Genomic DNA, 14,618 nt, shown 5'->3' with positions numbered 1-14,618 from the left:
AAGAGCTTAAATCAATGGTGCTAAAACACTTCGTTAAAAGCTCCTGTACTGTAGGTAAAGGATAGCAATCCACAAAAATGTTCAGAGACCTACAGTCTTTTTTTTTTTCTTTTTTTTTTTTAGCAAGACCAATTTCACTGAACCATTCAGAAGAATTTACAGGGCCTATAATACCACTATCACGTGACTCCTATAAGTGTTTTCTAAGTTTGTACAACAAATACTATTATCATCAGATTTCTGCTGAACAAACATAACAGGAGTTTAAGTGCCCGGCCTCAGAACAGTTCCTAACTTGCCTTGGTCATCTCAACCCATAATATCCCTTCCATTGATAGGCAACCAAATTTTGGTAAAAATCATTGTATCCTAAAATGTCAATGTGTCCTCAAAAAATAAATCTCACTGTCACCATACGCAATGGCTCTTATATCAGGTGTTTTCAACAACTTATTGGACCAGACTTGGTTAAATGTAGATTTAGCTAACTTGGTAACCAGGCAACCCGAATCAGCCATGATAGCGACATCTATCCCTCCAATACACACGTTACAGAAGGGACCTCTCTTACTTATAAGTATGCCACCTATCTCAGAATCAGGCTTAATTAAAGCATTCTGTTCTTTGACACTACTAATCCCTGCACTTCTACAAACTCTCAGAAGTTGTCCCCCTTTTTTTAGGTCGAGCATTCGAGAGCTTTTGTATATACTTTAGTATATACTTCTATACTTCTTTGTGGGGTCTCTGCTTTTTCACTGGTTTGTTTCAGTGTTGTTAAAAAATCCTTGCTTTTTCGTGGTCAATCCTTGCTCTTTGTCCCACCTTTTCCACAGTTGTACACTCCCCTGGAACATGGCCCTAGTACTTGTACCCTTCCACTTGTGCCTATGTAGCACGTGCTTAGGGATTACTTTTTTCAAAGGCTAAGAGTGTGGATGTTTCAGTGGCTCCAGTCTGTTTCTGTTAACAGGGCTCCAGTCTATTACTTATTTTCATCTGCAGTCATGTGTGACATTGTTTATTCCATTCCGTACTCTCCCTCGTGCATTTTCTGTTCTTGCATTGCAAATGCTTGTTCCTTTTGTCTGTCTCTGCGAGCTCACGGCGGGGCTTTGAACCGGCTGCTTATTTCAACTGTTTTACATTTTATTTTTAGTTTGTGTGGCAGTAAAACGCTAATAGCTCTAACTCGAGGGAACGTGAGATCCATTGCAGTTCAAATGGTTGCTTTTAAATTCTGAACAGCTCTTAGGAGCTCTTCACAGACGTTTGTGTGTTTCCCTTTATCAGCATGGCATCTCCTTGCAAGATGGACATGCCTGCTGGCTACCGTCCCTTTAATTGTCTTCATTTTGACCTGTCCATTTCAGCCGCGGATGATAGTCCTTAAGATTTGTGTTCGCAGCCTGTTTCTTTTGGTGGCCAGAGAAGGGAGACTGCATACTTCAAGAGCACTGGCATATAAAACTCCAGCCGTCATGCATTGTGGTTGTATCACTAAGAAGCTTGTCTATTTTGTGTTTTACTATTTTCATTTATTTGTTATATTTGCTCATATATATATATATATATATATATATATATATATATATATATATGTTACTTTTAAAAACATGCACTGATGTAGCAGTAACATGTCCTAAGGTGTTGTAGTGCTTTATGTGAGCACGCTCCTATAAAGCACCGCCGCTCTGTGGCTGGTGTGAAGGGATGATTTGTTTTACATATTGTTTGACTTAGGTATGTGGCAGACAACTGCTTGGATTGAAAACACAGCAATGTGATTGCAGCCCGTTCCTTTTGCTGAGCGTTATGTTACTTACTGCCTTTTGATTTTTTGGGTAAACTGCTGAAGGAGTAGAGAATGTTTAATTTTCTAACTATGCAGAATAAATAAACCCATCTTTTCCACAGATGATAATCCTTAATTTCGGTGATTGCAGCCTGTTCCTTTTCCTGGCCGTATAAGACAGGCTGCATACTTTTAACAGCACTGACATCTAACATTCTAGCTGCCGGGCATTGTTGTTTGAGCGCTTAGAAGCTTGTCTAGTTTGTTTGTGTCTTAGTATTTTTGCACTATTTTATATATGTGTTATTTTTAAAAACATGCAATGGTGTAGCTATAACATGACCAAATGTATTGTAGTGCTTTATATGAGCACGGTCCATGGCGGTGTGAAGGAATGATTTGTTTTATAGAATGTTTTATTTCTCTATGATATTACCACAATAGACAACTGCTTGGATTATTAACATGGCGATGTGATTGCAGCCTGTCCCTTCTGCTGGTCGTAATATCACTGCCTGTATTGTGTAGATTGCATTATCCCCGGTACAAACAAAATGCTGTAACTTTTGGTGTATATTTTATTTATTACATAAACAAGCAAAATGATGATGTAGCGAAAAGCTGGAATAGTGAAGTATGCAACTTTATATTTTCTGCTGCACAGCTTTGCTTTACATGTTCACCAAATGCCCTTGCACTTTTAAATTCTGTTGTTTTTAACATGTTTCCATTTTCCATTTCTAAAATGGGATGTTTTTAAAGGGACCTGCCACCCGTTTAAGGCATCATTGTCTTCTGTTATAGTCACCCTTTCGCACATCCGTGTACTGGTTAGGTAGTAAGCATGGCGAGGGCCTGGCATTGCAGTGGGAAGGCTGTGTCGGGTGCGACCACAGGGATGGCATCGCTCCAAATCCTAGGCATGTTTAAAGGGATCTGCTTATGGTTCAGATGCAGCGCTGGGAGTACTCTGAACTCTTCAGCTGTAATGGCGGCACTGCCTGAATGAGGGAGGAGGATCAGCAGCTTTGTTTAATATGCACACTGCCATTCTTTCTTGGCTGTCCCCTGGACACAGCCCCCACTTTTGGCAGCAAGTCCAGGGGAGATAATGAGAAAAACAAGGAGGAGTCAACCACCAGTCAGGACAGCCCCTAAGGTGTCCTGAGCTGAGGTGACCCCTGCCTTTAGAAATCCTCCATCTTGGTTTTGGAGGATTCCCCCAATAGGATTAGGGATGTGCCCCCCCTCCCCACAGGGAGGAGGCACAAAGAGGGTGTAGCCACCCTCAAGGACAGTAGCCATTGGCTACTGCCCTCCCAGACCTAAACACACCCCTAAATTCAGTATTGAGGGGCACCCCAGATCCCAGGAAATCAGATTCCTGCAACCTGAAGAAAGAAGAAGGGCTGCTGACCTACAAGCCCGCAGAGGAGGAGGAAGACGACAACTGATTTGGCCCCAGCACTACCGGCCTGTCTCCAACTTCGAAAACCTGCTCCAGCGACGCATCCGAGAGGGACCAACGACCTCTGAAGCCTCAGAGGACTGCCCTGGACTACAGGGCCAAGAAACTCCCGTGAACAGCGGCCCTGTTCAAAACCAGCTACTTCTTTGCAACAAAGAAGCAACTTCCAAGGACTTGACGTTTCCCGCCGGAAGCGTGAGACTCTACACTCTGCACCCGACGCCCCCGGCTCGACTTGCAGAAAACCAACACCTCAGGGAGGAGTCCCCGGCGACTGTGAGCCCGTGAGTAACCAGAGACGACCCCCCTGAGCCCCCACAGCGATGCCTGTAGAGAGAATCCAGAGGCTCCCCCTGACTGCAACTGCCTGTAACAAGGGACCCGACGCCTGGAACCAACACTGCACCTGCAGCCCCCAGGACCTGAAGGAACCGAACATCAATGCAGGAGTGACCCCCAGGCGACCCTCTGCCTAGCCCAGGTGGTGGCTGTCCCGAGAAGCCCCCCCTGTGCCTGCCTGCACCGCTAGAGTGACCCCTGGGTCCCTCCATTGTTTCCTACCTGAAACCCAACACCTGCTTTGCACACTGCACCCGTCCGCCCCTGTGCCGCTGAGGGTGTGTTTTGTGTGCCTACTTGTGTCCCCCCCCCCAGTGCTCTACAAAACCCCCCTGGTCTGCCCTCCGAGGACGCAGGTACTTACCTGCTGGCAGACTGAAACCGGAGCACCCCTGTTCTCCATAGGCGCATATGTGTTTTGGGCACCTCTTTGACCTCTGCACCTGACCGGCCCTGAGCTGCTGGTGTGGTAATTTTGGGGCTGCCTTGAACCCCCAACGGTGGGCTGCCTATGCCCCAGGACTGAGACTTGTAAGTGGTTTACTTACCTACTAATCTAACCTTTACTTACCTCCCCCAGGAACTGTTGTTTTTTGCACTGTGTCCACTTTGAAAATAGCTTATTGCCATTTTTTCAAAGACTGTACATGATATTGTTTTCATTCAAAGTTTCTAAAGTGTCTAAGTGAAGTATCTTACATTTAAAGTGTTTAATGTAAATCTTGAACCAGTGGTTCTTAAAATAACCTAAGAAAATATATTTTTCAATATAAAAACCTATTGGCCTGGAGTAAGTCTTTGAGTGTGTGTTCCTCATTTATTGCCTGTATGTGTACAACAAATGCTTAACACTACCCTCTGATAAGCCTACTGCTCGACCACACTACCACAAAATACTTTTGCCACTATCTTACCTCTAAGGGGAACCCTTGGACTCTGTGCACACTATTTCTTACTTTGAAATAGTATATACAGAGCCAACTTCCTACAACAGTTAATCAGTTCCTGTGGGCAAAGTTAAAATCCAAACACGTTGTAGCAATAACAGTCTTCAGCAATAAAGTGTCTAAGTTCGCAAGGAGCATATCTTATGCGGTGGCAAATGTACAGCTTTGCCTGCAAAAGTATTTATAAAATGCATGAATGTACCACTTACAGGAATACAGCTGTGTGAACACCAGTATCCAACATGCGCACCAACATAGCAATCCCAAAATGTCTCAGAATTGTTACCCCTTAAGGAAGATGGAGGCAACTTTTAATATAATATTTTGCGTCATCCGTATCCTGGCAGCCAACAAAATGGCTGCGTCACGTAAACATGTGATGTGTGAATGTTGCACATGTAACCAATATTGTGATGCGTTATTGTTCACAACGCCGTGCCTGGCTTTTATGGCACAACAGGATATCTGCAGAAAATGTCCCTAAAATAAGGAAGAATGCAACAGGCGACCACAAGACTCTTCCAATTTCCTGGTAACGATTGCCATGATTGGACATCCTCTGTCAATGGACTCTTTATGGTAAGTATTGCTCCGCCTTCTGGTCGCTAAATATGTAGAAGCTGGTTCCCATCAGGTTGTGAAAAGAGAGGTTATATACACATTTCTTTTAGGCTTAGTAGATATTTATTCTGAGAATAAGTGCAGGAGAAAAAAGAGCCGATCCAATGTGTCCAGTGCTATCGACTCCAGATCACGGACAACGTAGCTATCCAGTGAACTAGAACCAGAATGGCAGGTGGGGGCTGGGACACAAACACAAAACAACCACACTATGTCAATTTAAAGATACAAAACATATGTCAACAAAACTATGAATGTAATCTTAACTAGCATCTATGATACAACAGCAGGGCTAGGAGGGTGTCTATGAAAAGACATCCAGAGACAAAACCACAGTTGAGTATTTTTTAACCAAAACCAAGTCCTTAAAAGCATTTCCAGACTATGGGGGTCATTCCGACCCTGGCGGTAAAACCCGCCAGGGCCGTGAACGACGGAAAGCACCGCCAACAGGCTGGCGGTGCTTTCCTGCCCATTCTGACCGCGGCGGTAAAGCCGCGGTCAGAAAAGGGGATCCGGCGGATTTCCCCTGGCTGGGCTGAACATCCATGGCGGCGCTGCAAGCAGCGCTGCCATGGGGATTCCGACCCCCTTCCCGCCAGCCTGTTTCTGGCGGTTTTTACCGCCAGGAACAGGATGGCGGGAACGGGTGTTGTGGGGCCCCTGGGGGCCTCTGCACTGCCCATGCCACTGGCATGGGCAGTGCAGGGGCTCCCTAACAGGGCCCCAGCATGATTTTCACTGTCTGCATAGCAGACAGTGAAAATCGCGATGGGTGCAACTGCACCCGTCGCACCCCTGCAACACCGCCGGCTCAATTCGGAGCCTTTCCCGCTGGGCCGGCGGGCGCTCCCTTGGCGGGCGCCCGCCGGCCCAGCGGGAAAGTCTGAATGGCCCCCGCGGTCTTTTGACCGCGGAGCGGCCAATTGGCGGCGTAAGTTTGGCGGGCAGCGACCGAATGACCACCTATATATTACTGGTTAGACTAGTGCAACAAAATAAGGTCATGTATTATCGCCAATTAGGAGAAATACTTAAGTGGAATGATCCAGTTAATACTGGGGGGAATTTAAATGATCAGTATACCCCCAGTACTGTGAAAATGCATATAATATATTAACAAGATGGTACTACCCCATGATTATATTGACAGTCATGTTTAGCTGTTCAGAAATGTGTTGGAGAATTTATGGTGCACTGGATATGATATTGCTTATGTGATGGTCATACCATAAAATACAGATTTATTTGATAGAATTTCTACCACACATAACAGATAGTATAAATATTAATTTGGAGCTGGACCCTCTGGATATTCTGGTGACACCAGGGAGGAGACCTCCTTTCTTTTTACTAATCTACCTCGAATGTTTGTAACACTTGGAACCTGTCAGATGTACCTCCAGTAGTTCTGTGGTGTTCAAATATTTGGGCCAAATATGCTGTTCAGGAAGTAACAGCAATAGTTTGTGATAGAACCTGCAAACATGAAAAGGTCTGGGCCTCATTTCACATATGCATTATTAAAGATGGAAATGTTTTACATATTGATAGAATTATGTCCACCTTGATCTGCCATTCAGAGTTATGTGATGTAATTTGCCATTCTCCTGCAGGGGATCTTCATTTATAGTTGTAAGCACTGATTCTTTCTCAGGGGCTCTCAATTGGTACTAATAAGCACTGAGTAGTCCTGCCCACATGCGGGGATCCTGGAGCCCTTTTCCATATTATAGCTTTGTAAGTGTAGATGTTCACCTTTCTTCAGGAAGGCCTGTAGATACACTTAAGAGAAGAATATTATGCAGCTTATAAGGAATGCTATAGTGGCCAACATTCTTCACACTGTACTTAAAAAGGGTCAAGAAACCCATATATATGTATATATTAAAGTCAATTCTTTGTAAAAAAAAAATAGTGTAATTCTCTTTCACAAACCCTTTTTGTAAAAGTAGAGAGATGAAGGATAGCAGGACAGTGTAGCCTTATAGACTGCCATTATGTTAGAATAAAAGATCGTCTGTGCCTTTAAGGACCCAGAGGCCACCAGTATCAGTACCAGTATAGCATCATGCCCAAAAAGTGGCAGGTGCTTCAGTTCTTCTTGATGAGATGTGCAATAAATGATAGATCCAATAGTTGTCTCTGTTATCTCCACCGAGGAGGCGGGAGGGTTGCTTATGACTTCATTGGAGATTCCACTGAGAGAAAATTGGGATTACAGGTAAGAAACAATTCCTGCTCTCTCAGGGGATTGCCATTGACAGTCATAAGCACTGAATAGAGTAGCAAACCTATGGCCACCAAGAGCGGTAGAAAAGACAGAGGAACGACCAAATCAAGCAGGGAAGCCTGTCCTACTTGAGCATCTGTTCTAGCATTCAATGCCAAACAGTAGGGTTTGGCAAACGTGTGAACAGATCTCCATGTAAGCTTTGCCAATTTCAGCTATAGGGACATGTCTCATCAAAGGAGCAGTAGCCGCTTTGCCCCTATTTAAATGAGCCTTAGGTCTAGTGGATAAAGTCTTATTGGTTTTTTGGTGACATAAAAGGATACAAGATACTATCCATCGTGAGAAGGATTGTTTGGAAGTGGTTAGATCTGTACAGACCAGGCCATAATTTACAAACAATTGGTCCTATCAGCGTAAGTCTTGTGTTTTGTCTACATAAAACTCTAAGACTTTAGTAATGTCAAGGGAATGGAGTGTTCTTTCAGCCGGAGTGGAAGGATGCTGAAAGAAGGTTAATAAGGAGGTAATCTGACATGAAACTCTGAAATTACTTTTGGAAGGAATTTTGGGTGAGTCCTTATTGGAATAATGTATGAATGGTAAGGTTTGTGATAACACAGCGCCTAGTTTTTTCTAGCCCTACGTGATGATGTGATTGCTGTGGGAAAGTATCCGCTTTTTGGCATGGTTACCCCCACTTTTTGCCTGCTGTCAGTATGTTTTGACTGTGTTCACTGGTATCCTGCTAACCAGGACACCAGTGACTTCTGTCTCCCTCTAATTTTGGTCACTGTGAGAAGGTAGCCTCTTTCTAGCCTTGTTACCCCCACTTTTGGCCTGTTTGTGAGTGTATGTCAGGGTGTTTGTCACTGTTTTCACTGTCTCACTGGGATCCTGATAGCCAGGCCTCAGTGCTCATAGTGAAAACACTATGTTTTCAGTATGTTTGTTATGTGTCACTGGGATCCTGCTGGTCAGGACCCCAGTGCTCATAGGTTTGTGGCCTATATGTATGTGTCACTGGGACCCTGTCACACAGGGCCCCAGTGCTCATAGGTGTGCATGTATATGTTCCCTGTGTGGTGCCTAACTGTCTCACTGAGGCTCTGCTAACCAGAACCTCAGTGGTTATGCTCTCTCATTACTTTCAAATTGTCACTGACAGGCTAGTGAAATTTTTACCAATTCACATTGGCTTACTGGAACACCCTTATAATTCCCTAGTATATGGTACTGAGGTACCCAGGGTATTGGGGTTCCAGGAGATCCCTATGGGCTGCAGCAATTCTTTTGCCACCCATAGGGAGCTCTGACAATTCTTACACAGGCCTGCCACTGCAGCCTGAGTGAAATAACGTCCACGTTATTTCACAGCCATTTTACACTGCACTTAAGTAACTTATAAGTCACCTATATGTCTAACCTTTACCTGGTAAAGGTTAGGTGCAAAGTTACTTAGTGTGAGGGCACCCTGGCACTAGCCAAGGTGCCCCCACATTGTTCAGAGCCAATTCCCTGAACTTTGTGAGTGCGGGGACACCATTACACGCGTGCACTACATATAGGTCACTACCTATATGTAGCTTCACAATGGTAACTCCGAATATGGCCATGTAACATGTCTATGATCATGGAATTGCCCCCTCTATGCCATCCTGGCATAGTTGGCACAATCCCATGATCCCAGTGGTCTGTAGCACAGACCCTGGTACTGCCAAACTGCCCTTCCTGGGGTTTCACTGCAGCTGCTGCTGCTGCCAACCCCTCAGACAGGCATCTGCCCTCCTGGGGTCCAGCCAGGCCTGGCCCAGGATGGCAGAACAAAGAACTTCCTCTGAGAGAGGGTGTGACACCCTCTCCCTTTGGAAAATGGTGTGAAGGCAGGGGAGGAGTAGCCTCCCCCAGCCTCTGGAAATGCTTTGTTGGGCACAGATGTGCCCAATTCTGCATAAGCCAGTCTACACCGGTTCAGGGACCCCTTAGCCCCTGCTCTGGCGCGAAACTGGACAAAGGAAAGGGGCGTGACCACTCCCCTGACCTGCACCTCCCCTGGGAGGTGTCCAGAGCTCCTCCAGTGTGCTCCAGACCTCTGCCATCTTGGAAACAGAGGTGCTGCTGGCACACTGGACTGCTCTGAGTGGCCAGTGCCACCAGGTGACGTCAGAGACTCCTGCTGATAGGCTCCTTCAGGTGTTAGTAGCCTTTCCTCTCTCCTAGGTAGCCAAACCCTCTTTTCTGGCTATTTAGGGTCTCTGTCTCTGGGGAAACTTTAGATAACGAATGCATGAGCTCAGCCGAGTTCCTCTGCATCTCTCTCTTCACCTTCTGATAAGGAATCGACCGCTGACCGCGCTGGAAGCCTGCAAACCTGCAACATAGTAGCATAGACGACTACTGCAACTCTGTAATGCTGATCCTGCCGCCTTCTCGACTGTTTTCCTGCTTGTGCATGCTGTGGGGGTAGCCTGCCTCCTCTCTGCACCAGAAGCTCCGAAGAAATCTCCCGTGGGTCGACGGAATCTTCCCCCTGCAACCGCAGGCACCAAAAAGCTGCATCACCGGTCCCTTGGGTCTCCTCTCAGCACGACGAGCGAGGTCCCTCGAATCCAGCGACTCTGTCCAAGTGACCCCCACAGTCCAGTGACTCTTCAGCCCAAGTTTGGTGGAGGTAAGTCCTTGCCTCACCTCGCTGGGCTGCATTGCTGGGAACCGCGACTTTGCAGCTACTCCGGCCCCTGTGCACTTCCGGCGGAAATCCTTTGTGCACAGCCAAGCCTGGGTCCACGGCACTCTAACCTGCATTGCACGACTTTCTAAGTTGGTCTCCGGCGACGTGGGACTCCTTTGTGCAACTTCGGCGAGCACCGTTTCACGCATCCTCGTAGTGCCTGTTTCTGGCACTTCTCCGGGTGCTACCTGCTTCAGTGAGGGCTCTTTGTCTTGCTGGACGTCCCCTCTCTCTGCAGGTCCAATTTGCGACCTCCTGGTCCCTCCTGGGCCCCAGCAGCGTCCAAAAACGCCAAACGCACGATTTGCGTGTAGCAAGGCTTGTTGGCGTCCTTCCGGCGGGAAAACACTTCTGCACGACTCTCCAAGGCGAGAGGGATCCGTCCACCAAAGGGGAAGTCTCTAGCCCTTTTCGTTCCTGCAGAAACCTCAGCTTCTTCTGTCCAGTCGAAGCTTCTTTGCACCCGCAGCTGGCATTTCCTGGGCATCTGCCCATCTCCGACTTGCTTGTGACTTTTGGACTTGGTCCCCTTGTTCCACAGGTACCCTAGATTGGAAATCCACAGTTGTTGCATTGCTGGTTTGTGTCTTTCCTGCATTATTCCTCTAACACGACTCTTTTGTCCCTAGGGGAACTTTAGTGCACTTTGCACTCACTTTTCAGGGTCTTGGGGAGGGTTATTTTTCTAACTCTCACTATTTTCTAATAGTTCCAGCGACCCTCTACAAGGTCACATAGGTTTGGGGTCCATTCGTGGTTCGCATTCCACTTTTGGAGTATATGGTTTGTGTTGCCCCTATCCCTATGTTTCCCCATTGCACCCTATTGTAACTATACATTGTTTGCACTGTTTTCTAAGACTATACTGCATATTTTTGCTATTGTGTATATATATCTTGTGTATATTTCCTATCCTCTCACTGAGGGTACACTCTAAGATACTTTGGCATATTGTCATAAAAATAAAGTACCTTTATTTTTAGTATAACTGTGTATTGTGTTTTCTTATGATATTGTGCATATGACACTAAGTGGTACTGTAGTAGCTTCACACGTCTCCTAGTTCAGCCTAAGCTGCTCTGCTAAGCTACCATTATCTATCAGCCTAAGCTGCTAGACACCCTATACACTAATAAGGGATAACTGGGCCTGGTGCAAGGTGCAAGTACCCCTGGGTACTCACTACAAGCCAGTCCAGCCTCCTACAGTCACTCAGTACTTAGTACACCCGACAATTGGCATACTGGTGCCCCTATAAAGGGGGTCGACTCCTTTACTCCAAAGGAGATTCCTTATTCCTTCTCATGCAGACTGAAGTCTTGCCGCCCTCAGAGGATGCACAGCCGGGGAAATGTTGCAGAAGCTGGAAGGAGCCATGGAAACAATGTTGCAAGCATAGTATTTGTCATGGATGCAGCTTGTCAGTTCGTGGATGGTCCAGTCGCAGTTCCAGTGGCTAGATGTCGAAGTAGAGGTTGCAGAGGAGTCCTGCTGGAAACTTGCAATCCGAATCTGAGGCTTCACCCAAGAGAGAGACCCTTAATAGCCCTGAGAGGGGGATTGGTCACCTTGCCAGGTGACCACCTATCGGGAAGGGGCTCTGATGGCAGTAGCCAGGGACCCTCTGGAGGAGCTGTGGGCACCACCCCTGGGGTGGTGATGGACAGTGGATTGGTCAACCGCTGTAGACTGGTTTAGGCACAAAGGGCACCAAATGTGCCCTTCAAACCATACCAGTGGCTTGGGGAGGCTACCACTTCCAAGCCATGTAACACCTATTTCCAAAGGGAGAGGCTGTTATACCCATCTCCCAAAGCAAATGCTTTGTTCTGCCTTACAGGGCTTGAGCTGGTCAAGCAGCAAGAGGGCAGAAACCTGGCTGATGGGTGGCAGCAGCTTGGGCTGCCAGGAAAACCCCAGAAGGCTGGTATGAGCAATACTGGGGGTCCTCTAAGGAGCCCCAAGAGTGCATGGAATCAGACTTCCAATACTGGCAACAGTACTGGGGTATGATTCTGACATGTTTGATACTAAACATGCCCAGGTTCGGACTTACCATTATGTAGCTGAACATAGGTTGTTTCCTGTTGTCCAGTGGAACTGGAGTTTTTGGGAGCAGCTCTGCTAGTGCAGGGGTGCCCTCACACACCGGCACTTGCACCCTGCCCTCTGGGCTAGGACGGCCTACCATAGGGATGACTTACAGTGACCTGGTGCAGTGACATGTAGTGAAAAGGATGCATGCACTCTTTCATGCAGGCTGCAATGGCAGGCCTACAGATACACTTTGCATGGGCTCCCCATGGGTGGCATAATACATGCTGCATCCCATGGGGATCTCCCGGTACCCCAATGCCCTGGGTACCACATACTAGGGACTTACATGGGGGCACCAGTATGCCAAATGTGTGTGTGGGGGGGGGGGGTCCAGGCAACCAATTTTAAAGGGAGAGAGCATAGCCACTGAGGCCCTGGTTAGCAGGATCCCAGTGAACACAGTCAAAAACAAACTGACAACAGGCAAAAAGTGGGGGTAACCATGCTAAAAAGAGGCTACTTTCCTACAGTTACCTTTACCGTGGTCGCTATGGATGGGGAGGCATTAGTCGCTCTGCCACTCAGGAAAGAAAACCCTCCCAGTACAACTGCGGTGCCCCCGCAGTCCCCTCCAAAGACCTTGACGAAACTGCTTCCGCCCAGCAACACTCCTCTAGCCAAGCTGACTAAACGGTGTCGCAAATGATTGAAACAATGTAACAAGCTCCACAGGGCACCTATTACAGCAAGGCAAGGGATGTTTTACCCAGTGTTTGCCAACAATCAACAAAACGAAAGCACATGCCTTCCCGCACCAACTGCTGCAGCCTTTCATTACAGCAGCTGTGGATGGCACCATGTCTGACCAATCCTTTGCTTATGCTTCAGTGCTACCGAATCCCCAGATCCCCCTTAGATGTCTCTCCAAGTCCAACCACCGGATTCTCATCGCGGAATACCGAACAAGTGGGGCTCACATCATTTTAAATAGGGGAAATATTATTTGGTTGCTTCAATCGATCCCTGCTTTAAATCAAATTAAACCTATAGACATTCTGGCAATAGAATTTCTTCAACCCTGAGGGGACCAAGTATCAGAAACTACCCAGGTTACTTTTGCATCTCCCACATGGGTGGAAGCAGTCATAGTGCAAACAGCATTATTAGAAGGCTGGGGCATTGTACCAAAAAGAGTGAAGGAAAAAGGCTACCCGACCGTGCTCAATCTTCTGGCCAATCTTCCTACGTTCTTAATCTTAAAAAATGCACAAGGAGCCCAGGGTCACAAAAATACTGTTTTGTTCACCCTCCAGGTCAATTATTCCACGCATTCAGTCTTGTAATGACTGGTACTGGCTGCTCATCGCCTTCCAGCCTAGTGACAGTGATAAATTCGTAAGAGCTCAGTCAGCCAATGCCCATCTAAGGCACAGTTAGTCCTATGTCTTTGGAACATCAACTGATTCAGGTAAAAATTAGAAGATGGGGATCTTGCGACATTCTGGAGCAACTTTGGCCTTCTTATTTTGTAAGAAACCTGGGCCAAACAACAGTCTCCCTGACAGGTTACACTGAATATCAGAAGCCAGCCACTAAAGTTAAAAACTATGGCCTACCAATGGGCTGTCCAACAATTTATATTTCCACACCGTTGCTCTACACAGCGGAGGAGATCTTCTTAAAAGATGCATGTACTCAAGCAATCCACTTCAGCGTTCCCTACTGTAGCGAGAAGCTCCCTCTCCTGCTCAATAATATCTACATGAATCTAAGCAGATCAGGGAAGAAGGCCAAATACAGAGAACTGGTGTCAATAATAACAGAGCTTAGCTAAAATTCCTGCTGGTAAATATTTTACAGAGACGTTCTGCAAAAAAACAGTTGGAAGAGACTGTCCGAGTCCTTCCTGACAGACTGTAACCGCCTAGGTCTTAGACTCCTCAGTAGGTGCTTCAGCAGAGACACATCTCCCTGGTGGACTTGACCTGCAGGAAAGCTTACATTGATTATGCTCTATGCTTAGCTTCCCTCTTCAGGGTTATTATTAATTTTTCCCTAAGTAACCACTTTGACAGTGACCATCGACAACAGCAAATTTATCTTGCCATCTGTCCAGCGACACAGGAAATCACTCCATCCACCAGCTCTGGTATGTTTACAGAAAACCTCAAACAACTAAAATGGGATAGTGAAAACAGCCCCGAGACTGTCCTGGATTAGAGCACTATACAGAACAACCGCCTCTCAAACAAGCTCCTGCACAAAGTCTCTAAATCTCTCCACTAAACTCAGTCTGACCGGGTGTAAGGAAATGGCTCCCTGTTGCAATTACCCCCCACATTTTGCCAGATACTGATGCTGACTTGACTGAGAAGTATGCTGGGACCCTGCTAACCAGGCCCCAGCACCAGTGTTCTTTCACCTAAAATGTACCATTGTTTCCACAA

The 14,618-nt window shown here is 46.6% G+C and overlaps 1 protein-coding gene across 1 annotated transcript in view; it reads left to right on the top strand.

Moving 5' to 3' along the window:
• TSPOAP1 (TSPO associated protein 1) overlaps positions 1–14,618 on the top strand; it is a 2,439,191-nt gene that overhangs the window by 1,469,718 nt on the left and 954,855 nt on the right. The window lies entirely within an intron of this gene.

The sequence above is a fragment of the Pleurodeles waltl genome, chromosome 3_2 (assembly GCF_031143425.1).
Source record: "Pleurodeles waltl isolate 20211129_DDA chromosome 3_2, aPleWal1.hap1.20221129, whole genome shotgun sequence".
Taxonomy (NCBI): Eukaryota; Metazoa; Chordata; class Amphibia; order Caudata; family Salamandridae; genus Pleurodeles; species Pleurodeles waltl.
This window is presented reverse-complemented; position numbering and strand designations above follow the sequence as displayed.